This window comes from Choloepus didactylus, chromosome 5 (assembly GCF_015220235.1).
Source record: "Choloepus didactylus isolate mChoDid1 chromosome 5, mChoDid1.pri, whole genome shotgun sequence".
NCBI classification, from domain to species: domain Eukaryota; kingdom Metazoa; phylum Chordata; class Mammalia; order Pilosa; family Megalonychidae; genus Choloepus; species Choloepus didactylus.
Genome location: NC_051311.1, coordinates 124,882,810 through 124,897,307, shown reverse-complemented (window position 1 = coordinate 124,897,307; position 14,498 = coordinate 124,882,810). Strand labels below are relative to the sequence as shown.

The window sequence follows — 14,498 nt, the reverse complement described above, 5'->3', positions numbered from 1 at the left end:
ATGGTGGTCTATCTGAAGAGTTAGACACCAGAGTTTAGGGAGGTAAAGAGCTGGAATCTGGGGGGCAGAGTGCCAGAAAGGAGGGGGTATTCAGGGAAAGAATTTCAAAACCTTCATATGGCAACCTTGAGTCTGTTGCTGAATTCTAAGCTGCACATACATAGGAAGAAATCCACTAGATTATAAAAGGAAGACCAGAGACCTAACAACTGAACACATTTAAGAGTTTACACAAGGCTGGGCGACATGTGGGTTTTGGCCAGTCAGAACAGAGAGTTTGCACTGAATACCCAGGACATTCAGTAGAGTCTACAGAAGGACTTGGTGATAGGACTAAAAAATCCCTAGAGCAAAGGCTACACTAAACCTACATTAATAAAGCTTAAAAACAATCCCCAAAAGATTCAACTGATCCATATGTAATTTACCTCCTAGGCTAAAGTTCAAAAATCTACAAACAAATAAAAAATCTAGTATTCAACAAAATAAAATTCACAAACGTCCAGCATCCAATAAATATGACTAAACGTGTCCTATGACATGGTGTAAAATCACCACCAGAAAAAGACCAAGACATAACAGAGAAAATAAAATTAGCAGACAAGGTTTTTAAAAGAGCACGAATAATATCTTCGGCCTGCATGTGGATTTCCATGGAGAAGTGCACGTGTCTGGAGGCCGAGAGATTGGCGTCGGCACTGGAGCCCTGCAGAGCAGGTTTTTTGAAATATGTTCTTTCTTTAAAAAGAGACCAAAACATGTCAAAAAAGACCATTCTGAGAATGTCATAAATACTACAGTGTGAAGAACCCTCTGTCCAGATCATACAGTTGATCTTCAGACAGCCTAGGGAAGTTTGATAAAGTACAATAGGAGAATTGAGAGTATTAAAAGAAAAAAGTACCCTTTTAAAGACCCCAGGAGATGGATTCATTTGTTTCAATCTACTATTGGGGTTGTCTACCACGTCTTTGACTGGTACAACAAAACCAAATGAGCATTTCCTCATTGTGCCATTGAAAAATGATTGGAAGTCTGCAGAACACCAGAGAAGCCCAGACACTGTTGAAGATCCCAGGAACAGTAACGCTTCTGATAAGTGTTACTTATCTGATTATAGCAGATCACAGTGTTCCTACAGAAGCTTATGTTCTCACTATGATTATTCAGAGGACTTTCTCTCTGAATGTTCAGAAAGAGTTATTAATAGATATTTAGCAAAACCTGTGATAAAAGGAAGAGGAGAAGAAAAAATACATTTCCAAAATCTCCCAAGCTAAAGAGCTTGGAAAAACAACTGAGGATGAACAGTATCAGAGGACTTTCTCTCTGAATGTTCAGAAAGAGTTATTAATAGATATTTAGCAAAACCTGTGATAAAACAAGGAGGAGAAGAAAAAATACATTTCCAAAATCTCCCAAGCTAAAGAGCTTGGAAAAACAACTGAGGATGAACAGTAAAGCCTTTAGTCAGCAGTTGGCAATTGAGAATCAGAAGATGTTAGCAGCTCAATCAGCTACAAAGACTCTGCAAATGGAAGTAAAACGCCTTCAACAAAAACTTAAGGAAAAAGATCAAGAGCTTGAAATTAAAAACATCTATACTAATTGAAAACTTAAGAATCTACCTGACAAAGATGAGTATCCAAAAGTTTCTTCAACAAAATCAGTTCAAGCAGACAGGAAAAGTTTTCCATTTACGAGTTTGAGACACCAGGAAACCCCCAAAATCACAAGATGTTCTATCTTCGATAACTAAGGTTAAAAAGACAGCAAGAAACAGGGATCATAAAGAAAAATCCAACTGACATAAACAGTGAAATTCCTCACCGTATCAGTAAACCACCAAACCAAGAAGACTCTAAGAGAAAACATGAAGATTTATCAAAGGAAGAGGAACATCTTGAAATACAAGCTCTTTTGGAGAATATTGGAAGATAGAGAGAAAAAAAGAAGATTAAGAAAAAGAAAATTGCTTTAATGAAAGAACAAGAACTGCCATCAAAAAGAATTCAAGTAGGTCATCCCAAAAGGGAAAGCAAGCCAGAAGGTGATATAGCAAAAGAGAAGTTTAAACGAAGTATACAAATAAATGACATGGATGAGGATACAAGATAATCTGTTGTTCCAAATATCAAAATACATTTTAGACAAAGAAAACATTATTCCTTGAAAACTTTCATCATGGGCTTCCTACTTTGGGAGGTGCAGCCCACACAGGTGCCATGAGAGGCCATCACAGCACAAGCAAACAGTGCACCAGCATAGAAGAGCTGAAGGCAAAGCACCCAGAAGAGGGGTATGAACCCTCTTTTGGTAAGTCTTCCAGAACAAAAGACAGAGAAACAAATTTCAGCGATAAGAGAAGCAGTCTAATGGAAGAAATCTTGGGATCAGGCTGTGTGTTAAAAAATGACCAAACAAGTTCTGTTGTTATTCAAAGATCTGAGGAGACTTTGAAAAGTGAGAAGATGCACCATCTCCCTCCTAGTCAGGCCTCTGCCAACAATGCTTTTGGAGATTCTAAAGTAACTGTTGTAAATTCTATTAAGTCACCTTCAACTACAGAAGGAAAAAGAAAAATAGTTGTTTAAATATAATCAATATCTTAAAACATTCTGGTTTGAGAAACAGGTTCCTGGGTTCCTTATATCATACAATTTTAATGTGTGTGTATATGTGTGTTTTCAGTGCTTAAAATACTTTTGAATAATTAAGGCTTTGTTTTATTGCCAATCTAATAAAAATCTATTATATATTAGCCAATGATAATATTTTAAATACAAAGTTACATCTTTTTCTCTTAAGTGCAAAAAAAAAAAAAGAAAAGAATAATATCTTCAAGTATTTAAAGGAAAACATGAACATAATAGGGAAAGAAATTGGCAATATTAAAAAGAACCAAAGGTTATGTTTAGAAATGAAGCATATAATATCTGAAACAAAATTTTTATTGGATAAGTTTAAAGCAGGTTAGATCCTGCAGAAAACAAGACCAGTAAACTTAAAAGCACAGCAGTGGAAACAATGAAACAAAGTCCAGAAAGAAAAAAAAAAAGACTGAAAAAAGATATAAAATGATGATTTGAGACCTGTGGGGGACATAACAAAAAGCATTATTTGAGTCCCAGAAGTGGGAATCAGCAACAATGGCTGAATATTTCCCAAATTTATTGAGAACCATGATAACACTGATCCAAGAAGATTAACAACTTCCAAGGAGGCCACATTGTGTTAGTTTTCTGTGACTGCTGTGACAAAATACCACAAGCATAGTGGCTTAAAACAATGCAGCTTTATTATTTTATAGTACTGTAAATCAGAAATCTAACACAGGTTTCACTGGGCTAAAACAATGTGTTAGCAGGGCTGCATTCCTTTTTAGGAGAAAATCCATGTTGTTACCCTTTCCAGCTTCTTGAGGCTGTCCACATTCCTTGGCTAGTGGCCCTATTTCTCCATCTTCAAAGCCAGCAATGCTACCTCTCTCTGTGACTTTCTTCCATTGTCACAGCTTCCTCTGACTCTTCAGCTCTTTCTTCCACTTTTAAGAAAACTTGTAATTGCATTGGACATATTTGAACAATCCAGGATAATCTATTTTAAGGTCAGCTGATTAGCCACTTTAATTCTATCTTGCAACCTTAACTTCCTTTGCCATGCAATGTAACTTATTTGGTGGTTCCGGAAATTAGAATGTAGACATCTTTGGGGGACCATCATTCTGCCTACCACATACACAAAAGCACATAAAGAAAAAAATTAAAAGCAGAGAGGGGAAATAGACATGTTACATACACAGAAACAAAATAAGAATGACAGCAAACTTCTCATAAGAAACATTATAAGACAGAGATAATGAAATTGTGTTTTTAAAGTGCTGAAAAAAATAATATCAACCAAAAAACAACTTTCAAAGGTGAAGATGAAGCACTTTTTCAAAGAAAAAATTGGAAATAATTTGTTGCCAGAAGAACTGTACTACAAGAAATGTTAAAGAAAGTTTTTCAGATAAGAGAAAACCTGTACCTACAAATTGAACTAAGAATGCTGGAAATGGGAAATATATGGGTAGCTATAAAATACTTTTTTTTAGATGCTAATTTATTTAAAATATAACTGACTCTTTAAAGCAAAATCGTAACAATGAATTTTGCAGTGTATAACACATGTAGAAAAAAATACACAAAAACAATTGAATAAAGGACAGAAAGATAAAATCAAAGTAAATTTTGGAATTGTTCTTATACTATACCTGAACTAGTATAAAACTATTTGAAATCCTGGAACAAAAGCCTTCAAATCAAACACTGTTATCAAGGTTACAGAGGAAAATTTCATAATGATGGAGTCAATTCATAAAATATATATCAGGAAGTTATATTGATATACCTAAAGAGAGCTTCAAAATACATGAAGCAAAAGCTGACAGAAATTGAAGGCAAAAAAGGTAAATTTCAAAAGTTTAACTGGAGATTTCAAAACTCTAATTAGTGGAAGAATTAAACAAAAATAGCAACAGAAAAATAAAAAGATAACACTAATAACCAATCTGACCTCATTGACAATTTTAGAACAATCTATCCAACAGTAACTGTATATACATTCTTTAAAAATGCACATGGAAACATTCGCTATGATAGCCCATATCTAGGGCCATTTAAACAATATACTTCCATATAACCCAAACCCATGGGTCAAAGAAGAAACTGAAAAAGAAATTAGAAAGTATTTTAAAAAAACTGGAAATGAAAATAAAACATAATAAAAATTGTTGGGAATAAAAAAGATATAGATGAGAAATCTATAGCTTTAAATACTTACATTTAAAATAGCAAAAAAGGTCTAAAATCAATAACCCACGTTTTAACCTTAATAAGCTAGTTGAAGAAGATCAATTTAACCCAAAGTAAATAGAAGGAAGGGAATTTTATATATATAATATAATATAATATAATATAATACAATACAAGATAATATAATATATCATATTATATTATATATTTATATATAATATATACAAGAGCAAAATTCAATATAAAACAAATGAATAATTTGGAAAATCATTTAGGAAAATGTGGCATAAAGTTGGAAGACTTATCATTTCTTATTCCAAGGCTTACTATAAAAATACAATAATCAAGATTGTGATATTTGTATAACAGTAGAAATATAAATCAATGAAGAAAATTAGAGTGCCCAGAAAAAACCACATACAAGTATATGATAAATCAATGTTTAACAAATACTCCAAAGTAATTTAATAGGGAAAAGATTTTTTCTTTCCAACAAATGGTGCTGGTACAACCAGACAGCCATTTGAAAAAAAAAAACTATGTCATCCTTACTTTGCACTTTACACACAAAATTAATTTCAATGGATCCTGATATAAACATAAAAGTTAAAATGTATAAAACTTCTAGAAAAAAAATAGAAGAAAATCTTTCAGACCTTGGCATAGGCAAAGGCTTCCAGGGGCACAAAAAGTAAAAGAAAAAATCTATAATTGCACTTTAATAAAATTTAAAACTTCTGTCCACATATTTCTGACAAAGGGCTGGTTTTTAGAATATAGAATTCCTAGAACTAATAAAACAAATAACTCTGTTAAAATGAGAAAGATTTGATAAAAGAAGATACATGAAAGACCAATAAATATGTGACGAGATGCTTAAGATAATTAGTATTGGGAAAATGCAATTAAAATCACAATAAGATAGACTACACACTCATTAGAATGGCTGAAATTAAAATGACTGACAGAAATTCTGCTTCTGCCATGAAGGAATAATTGCTACAGTAATTGCCCTCCCAATGTAAATGGAAAACTGTACTAAGTGTTTGAAATAACTAAGTGTTTACAGACATTGAACAAAAGGCAGCAGAGGACCAGGATCCCTGAGACAAGGGAAACAAACCAGGTCAGCCCTATAAAAGTTCCAGGGTACTTCCTGGAAGCTATTTCCAGGCTGCAGGGTAGGAAGGATGAGCCCAACTGTTGCCTTGTGGCCTCACAGATTTGCAGATCTTAGAAGACAGACATCAGAGTTCGGGTCAGTCGTGGTGGCTGGAATTTGTGAGTCAGAATAACAAGAGGAGGAAGCTACACAGAGAGAAAGAGAGAAGCTTTTCTGTAGAAATGTACAAGCTGATTTTAAAACCTATATGTAAATTCAAAGTACATAGTACGCTGTTATGAAATAGAAGTAAAATTCAAGTTAACATGCTACCAGATTTCAAGATGTTTTATAAAGCTTTAGTAATCAAGGCATTTAATATTGATGTTGAGGATATACAATTAGATCAGCAAAACAGAATGGAGAGTTCAGAAAGAGGCCCATGTACATAGGAACAACTGGTTTTTGACAAAGATGTTAAGATAATTCAGTGGGTGAAGCTATGGTTGATAGACTCTTCAACAACCATTGATGGAACAACTGAGTATCCAGAAAAAAATCAGCCTCAACCCTTACCTTATACCTCAAAAAATTTGGAGACCTGAATGTAAGAGTTAAAATGATAAAACTTCTAGAAAAAAAGTAAGATAAAGCTAAATAAATATAGGCACATAAAACAATTCACAAAGTGAACTTCATCAAAATTCTTTTTAGAAAGAAACTTTTAAAAACTAAAGAAAAGGCAAGCCACAGACTGGGAAAAGTATTTTCAAAACAACTGTCTGATACACATCTTGTATCTAGAACATATAAAGAACACTCACAACCCAAGGATGAAGCAAAACAAATTAAAAATGGGAAGAAGATTTGAACAGACATCTCACCAAAGAGGTACACAAATGAGAAGTCAGCAAAAGAATAATATTTTTCCAAGTCATTAGGGAAATGAAAACTAAAACCACAATGAAATGCTATTATTTACTCACTGGAGTATTGTCATATCCAAAAATCTTTGCTTAACTCAGTGTCACAAAGATTTTTTCCTGTTTTCTCCTCAAAGTTTTATATTTTCAAATTTACACTCAGGTCTATGATCCATATTGAATTAGTGATGCAAGGTATGGATTGAATTTTATATTTTGCAGAATGATAGCCAATTATGCCAACATCATTTGTTGATATAGCTATCTTTTTTCCATTAAGTTGCCTTTGCATATTTGCCAAAATTCAGTTGTCCATATATGCATGAGTATATATTTCTGGACTCTTTATTGTATTTCATTGATCTATTCATCTATCTTGACACCATTATCCTCCAGTGTTGGTTACTCTAATTTTATAAGTCTTGAAATCAAGTGTTGTTAGTCCTTCAATTTTTTTTTTTTTCAGGCTTACATAGGTGAATTCATTGAATGGTTCCTCCCTCACTCCCATTCAAACAATAACTTGTTTATTTTTTCTGATCACCATGTAAGTTAAGAAACTGATTTAAATTAATAGTTCTCTTCATTTTGTTCTTTTTTTTAAATTAGAGAAGTTGTAGATTTACAGAACAATCATGCATAAAATATAGGATTCCCATAAACCACTCTATTATTAACACTTGGCATTGGTGTGGAACAATAGTCCTTCAACTTTTCTTTCTTTTTCAAAGTTGTTATCGCTATTCTAGATCATTTGTATATAAATTTTAGAATCAGTTTGTCACTTTCCACAAAATTCCACAAAAATAGCATGCTGGAATTTAGATTGAAATTGCTTTGAATCCATTGATTAACTTGAACATGATCCATAGATTAACTTGGGGGAGAACTGATCTTGTCTTATTCATGATCCTAAAGGGAAGCAGTCGATCTTTACCATTAAATAAGGTGTTAGCAGTAGATTTTTCATAGTTTTTGAGACCATTTCCATTTAATGTGATTATTGATATGGTTAGGTTTAAGTCTTTCATCATGATATTTGATTTGATTTTCCCATCTCTTGTTTTTTTTCTTTTTTGTTTTCTTCTTTTAAATCGAGTATTAATGATTTCATTTTATTGCTTAGTGAGCTTATTAGCTTTAATTCCTCTTTTTGTTGTTGTTATTTTAGTGATGTGTCAGGGTTTATATATTATATATTTAATTTATCACCAGACATCCAAAAACGTTGGGAAATATGTCTCATATGAAGAGTAAAACAAATCAATCAAAACAAACCCAGAACTAATACAAGTGTTAGATATAGCAGATGAGGACTTTAAAATAGCTATTATAGCTATATTAAAATAGTTATTATAACTGTATTCCGTATGTTCAAAGAATTAAGAGCACTGATGACTTTTCAGGTTTTAAAATTATTTTTCAACCTGTGTTTCATTTTGGATGGTATCTATTCCCATGTGAAGTTCATTTTTCTTTTCTTCTTCAAAGTCTAATCTGTTCTGGTCTCATCTAGTGTATTTTTTCATTTTACTCACTATTGTTTTCATCTCTAAAATTTTAACTTGTATCTTTGTATCAATGTCTCCTCTTAACTTTAGACCATATGAGTGAAATTCTAATAACTATCACATGGTCCTTATCTGCTAATTCTAACATTTATGCCAGTTCTGGATTAATTTAGATGGATTCACTTTTCTCATAATTGGAAGTCATATTTTCCTGTATCTTTATATGTCTGGTAATATTTGAAATTTTGCCAGACATCATAATTCTATCTAACTGAATGCTAGATAGAAATTTTTGTATTCCAATAAATTTTTTGTATTCCAGTAAATTCTTTTTAGGTTTGTTCTGGGCACAGATAAGTAAATTGGTTTTCAGACGTATTAAGCAAGACAGAGCCATGTATAGTTCAGCAAAGTAACCTCATTATTGAGGTAAGACCCTTTTGAGTACTGTATCCAATGTCCCATATGCCTTGAATTTTGAAGTTGTCCAATCTGGTTGGTGAGTACAAGAGCTACAGTTTGAAGTACAATTAAACAATAAAACAAAACAAAACAAAACTGAGCTATCTATTTTTCACAAAGGTCAGCAGCAAATGCAATACTCACATATTTCTGGTAAAAATTTAAATGGAACACCACATTGGTAAAGAATTTTGAATTTTCTTAGTATTAAACAAACAGTTGCCAAACAACTTGGCAATTTCACTCCTAGGAAGCCAGTCATCCAAGAGAAACAAAAACATATGCCCACATAAAGACTCATACATGAATGGTCATATAATGTTTCTATCATTCATAACAGTCTAAAACTGGAAATAAATTAAAAAATGTAGCAATAGGTCAATGCATAAACAAATTGTGCTATAGTCATACAATTGAAAAAGTCTCCTAATTAAAAACAGAACAAATTACTGATATATCTGAAAAATGTGGAGGAATCTCAACACACCATGCTGAACCAAAAAAAAAGTTAAACAAAAAGAGTACATATTATATGGTTCTCTTTATGTGAAATTAAAAAAAAATGGATATCATATCTGTTATGCCAGAAAGCAGACTAGTGGCTGACCAGGGGATTGACTGAAGACACTCAAGAAAACTTTTGATGCAAATGTTGAAGATCTTGATTGTGGTTATAGTTATATGGATGTATAATTTGACAAAATCAATTAACTGTACTTTTTTTAATTAGTGCATTTTATTGCAGGTAAACTAGACCCCAATATAGTTAATTTTAAAAATTAATTAATCTGTAATTACTTTTCTTGATTGTGAATTTAATTAACAGCACTGGATTATATATTTGAATGTGCTTAAAAGGGGAAATTTTAGATTGTAGAAAAGTTACTAGAAAAAAATTTTAAAAAACCAAAAACATAGGACTGAATAAAACAGTGTACCCTATTGTAAACCATGGACTCTAGTTAATAGTACAATTATAATAATAGTCTCTCATCAAGAGTAACTAATGTACCACACTAATGCAAGTTGTTAATAATAGGGGGGTGGTATATGGGAACTCTGTATTTTCTGCATGAATTTTCTGTAAATATACAACTTCTTTAATAAAAAATATGTGACTACAAAAAAATTTACTTGAGCTTTTTTTCACCTAAATCTACATAGTCCTTGTAGGCCCATAATGGATGAATTATTTTACAGTTCCACCATTTCCAGTGTAAAAAACCTGTTGTGTTCAGACTGCAAAACTGAAACTTTCTTGTTGTGTTGTTTAAAATAAAAGAAGCATGCTTTCAGATGCTGGTTTTATGAGCTAAGAGTTCTTTACTGATACTCTGGTTCTCCCTGTTCTTAACCCATTAAAATGATAACTATCAAAAATATAAATTGGGAATCCAATCAAATACTATATTGTTAGCATGCTAAAGGCAAAATTTTTTTTAGAATATGACAGAATATAGCAGAAACAATGACCTATTTTTGAAACAATTCTATAAATAATGTCATTGCTAAATTTTTTCACATAGTTATAATTTGGTACTGACTTATGCATCCTACTTCCCAAAGATAAATTTGAGGCATAAATTCCTAACTATTAATCTCATTCCTTATAGATTTTGGAGGATAACTTTAGCATTATACATTTCCATGTTCTAACAAGAGAAATCTTTTTTATTGCTCATTGCCCAGAATGCAATGCAGCATGTCAGGGAAGTAGCAGTTTCTTGATTTGCATCTTTTTTCTTAATTGAATGAATGGATTAAATGAAGGCCCAACTCAAATTCCACTTCATTTGGGACATCTTCATGGAATACATAGCTGGAAATGTTTCCCTTCTTCTGAATTTGTGTTCAATTTACATCATTGGTACTATCCAGTTTGTCTTGTGATATGGTTAAAAGAACATCAATCCAGAAGTCAGGAGACATGACCAGTGACCGTCAAATAACTGTGTGTCTGAGCAAGGCCTAAAATCCGTCTGGACCTGAGTGTCCATATCTGCAAAAACAATGCTGGATTAGGTAACACTAAAGGTATCTCCTAATTCTAGTAGTACATGAAACAGGCTTTTTGTATGTGTATTTTTATCGTCCAATTTCTTCACATTACCTTATACTTTTTGTCAAAGCTACAACATTTATAATAGTGTCTGATCTTTGCAATCAAAGTTTTAATGTGTTAATACTAGGAAAGAGCTTCTGACAATAACAATAAGAGTAAGTTCATCTAACATAATGAAACTAGGGACAGATAATTATCCCCTGATGAATGATCTCTATGAATTTCAGTATATGGAACACAATGAAAGAACATGCCAGGCAGTTTCCTGCATAGAAATCTTGTACCCCATAACTAGCAGTCTCCTGGGTGAGGCTGGGGAATCGCCTGGGGAAACTTGCAGAAATACAAAGGCTCTATCTTGCTTCAACAAGCTTGGGGCTCTGGGTTCTTTACTACCTCCCAGGCGATTCTGACACAAACCGAAGTCTGCCTTGAAGACATGATTTATATTATATTTTTCTTTTCATGTGTGTAAAAGAGTGTCATGAAATTATTTACATCTAAATTAGTCTGAAATCCTCAGTGTTACACACATACACACACACACACAGAATCGCCTCTGTGGAGCAGTGGCAGGAACCAGAATTGGTTGCTCCCTTAAAGAGCTTCAGGTAGTGAACTGAAGCTAGGACACCAGCGAAAAGCTGAAAACCAACTCTGAGAACAGAAGCACAAATTCAATGCCAACTGGTAAACAAGGGCAACTTGACAATTGAGTTACAAGATTGCTTAACTGGGATTGTCCAGCTTCTCTTAAGATCATGCTTTGCACCAAAATGGATCATAGTAAGGAAATGTGATTCTACTCTCCTGATGCCCAGAGGAGCCCAGTGTTCTATAGAAGAAAATAATCAAGTTTTGTTGGCAGAGCCTTCTCTCTTCTAAAGTTCCATCCAAAAGGAAGCAACAGTCAGGTATGGAGAAAACTGAGGGTGGAGGGAGAGTCCTCACCCATAAAATAAAAATTGATTTTGAGAGAATATTCATCATATAATATAAACAGATTGATTATATGACTATCTGAAACTTGATTATTTTGTTCATCATGGATCCTTATTAGGTCTATTAAACTTTCTGTATTAGTTAAGGTTCTTAGACTACAAGCAACAGAACATACCTGACTTATCTAAGCTAAAAAGGGAGTTATTGAAAGTATATGTGGATACTTAATAGAATAGAAGGGACTCCCAAAGAAACCAGAGCAACTGAAAGGACTGTAGAGTCTAGAGTAGAGATCTGACTCAACTAAGTCTCTCTCTCTCCATTTTTCATTCTCTCAGGCTTTTCTATATAGCAGTGTAATATGGAGTATGATTTCATTTTTTTGATATTTGACTACCGACAGCTTTTAAGCTTATTCCTCCCTGTTTCACTCTTGTCCCCTGTGGTGGTTTGAAACTGTATGTGCCCCAGAAAAACATGTTCTTACAGTCAATCTATGCCTGTGGGTGCAAACCTATTTTTTTTTTTTTTTTTTTTTAAATTTTAAAAAATATTTATTCATTTAAAGATACTAAAAATAAACCCGTGTTAACATAAATGACATTTTATGAAAATAAAAACATATTTTCCAAAATAAAAAAAAATTGGTGAGTAGAATGGCATTGTTTTATATTTTTGCAATTCTCTTCAATGTTTGGCTTAATCAAAGATAGCTGGATTCTCAAATCTGCTTCTGCATTCAATGTGCTGTGATATCACAATTCATGTGGTCTCTGGAAATCTTCACTGGGGAATGATAAAAGTAATGTATCACTATTATTATGCAAATAGTTTTGATCTCGTGGACTCCCTGAAAGAGTAGTTGAGAACTAGCCTACTAACACATAGAATTCTTCCAAGCAACCCAACAAGGCAGGTTTTTTTTTTTTTTTTTTTTTTTTTTTTAAATCATCATTTTATTGAGATATATTCACATACCACGCAGTCATACAAAACAAATTGTACTTTCGATTGTTTACAGTACCATTACATAGTTGTACATTCATCACCTAAATCAATCCCTGACACCTTCATTAGCACACACACAAAAATAACAAGAATAATAATTAGAGTGAAAAAGAGCAATTGAAGTAAAAAAGAACACTGGGTACCTTTGTCTGTTTGTTTCCTTCCCCTACTTTTCTACACATCCATCCATAAACTAGACAAAGTGGTGTTTGGTCCTTATGGCTTTCCCAATCCCATTGTCACCCCTCATAAGCTACATTTTTATACAACTGTCTTCGAGATTCATGGGTTCTGGGTTGTAGTTTGATAGTTTCAGGTATCCACCACCAGCTACCCCAATTCTTTAGAACCTAAAAAGGGTTGTCTAAAGTGTGCACAAGAGTGCCCACCAGAGTGACCTCTCGGCTCCTTTTGGAATCTCTCTGCCACTGAAGCTTATTCCACTTCCTTTCACATCCCCCTTTTGGTCAAGAAGATGTTCTCCGTCCCACGGTGCCGGGTCCACACCCCTCCCCGGGAGCCATACTCCACGTTGCCAGGGAGACCCACTTCCCTGGGTGTCCGATCCCACGTAGGGGGGAGGGCAGCGATTTCTCCTTTCAAGTTGGCTCAGCCAGAGAGAGAGGGCCACATCTGAGCAACAAAGAGGCATTCAGGAGGAGACTCTCAGGCACAAATACAGGGAGGCCTAGCCTCTCCTTTGCAGCAACCGTCTTCCCAAGGGTAAAACTTATGGTAGAGGGCTCAACCCATCAAACCACCAGTCCCCTATGTCTGTGGTCATGTTAGCAACCATGGAGGTGGGGTAGGCGAATACCCCTGCATTCTCCACAGGCTCCTCAAGGGGGCACTACATCTCTTTTTTTTTTTTTTCCCCTTGTTTGTCTTTTTTCTTTTTTCTTTTTTTTTTTTTTTTTAACTTTCCCTTCTTTTTTCAAATCACCTGTATGAAAAAAAAAGTTAAAAAGAAAACAAACATACCATAAAAGAGCATTTCAAAGAGACCATAGCAAGGGAGTAAGAAAAAGACAACTAACCTAAGATAACTGCTTAACTTCCAACATGTTCCTACTTTACCCCAAGAAAGTTACATAATATAGCAACATTTCAGTGAACTTGTTCCTACTACAACCATCAGAAATTAACAGACCATAGTCATTTCTGGGCATCCCCAGAACGTTAAATAGCTTATCTGTTCTTCCTGGATTATTGTTCCCCCTTCCTTAATTGCTCTCTACTGCTAGTTCCCCTACATTCTACATTATAAACCATTTGTTTTACATTTTTCAAAGTTCACATTAGTGGTAGCATATAATATTCCTCTTTTTGTGCCTGGCTTATTTCGCTCAGCATTATGTCTTCAAGGTTCATCCATGTTGTCATATGTTTCACCAGATCGTTCCTTCTTACTGCCGCGTAGTATTCCATCGTGTGTATATACCACATTTTATTTATCCACTCATCTGTTGAAGGACATTTGGGTTGTTTCCATCTCTTGGCAATTGTGAATAATGCTGCTATGAACATTGGCGTGCAGATATCTGTTCGTGTCACTGCTTTCCGATCTTCCGGGTATATACCGAGAAGTGCAATCGCTGGATCGAATGGTAGCTCTATATCTAGTTTTCTAAGGAACTGCCAGACTGACTTCCAGAGTGGCTGAACCATTATACAGTCCCACCAACAATGAAC

At 33.9% G+C, this 14,498-nt stretch overlaps 1 pseudogene; it reads left to right on the top strand.

The window, feature by feature from the left end:
- Positions 1-246: 246 nt before the first annotated feature.
- On the top strand, positions 247-2,594 carry LOC119535425 (annotated as a pseudogene).
- Positions 2,595-14,498: the final 11,904 nt, after the last annotated feature.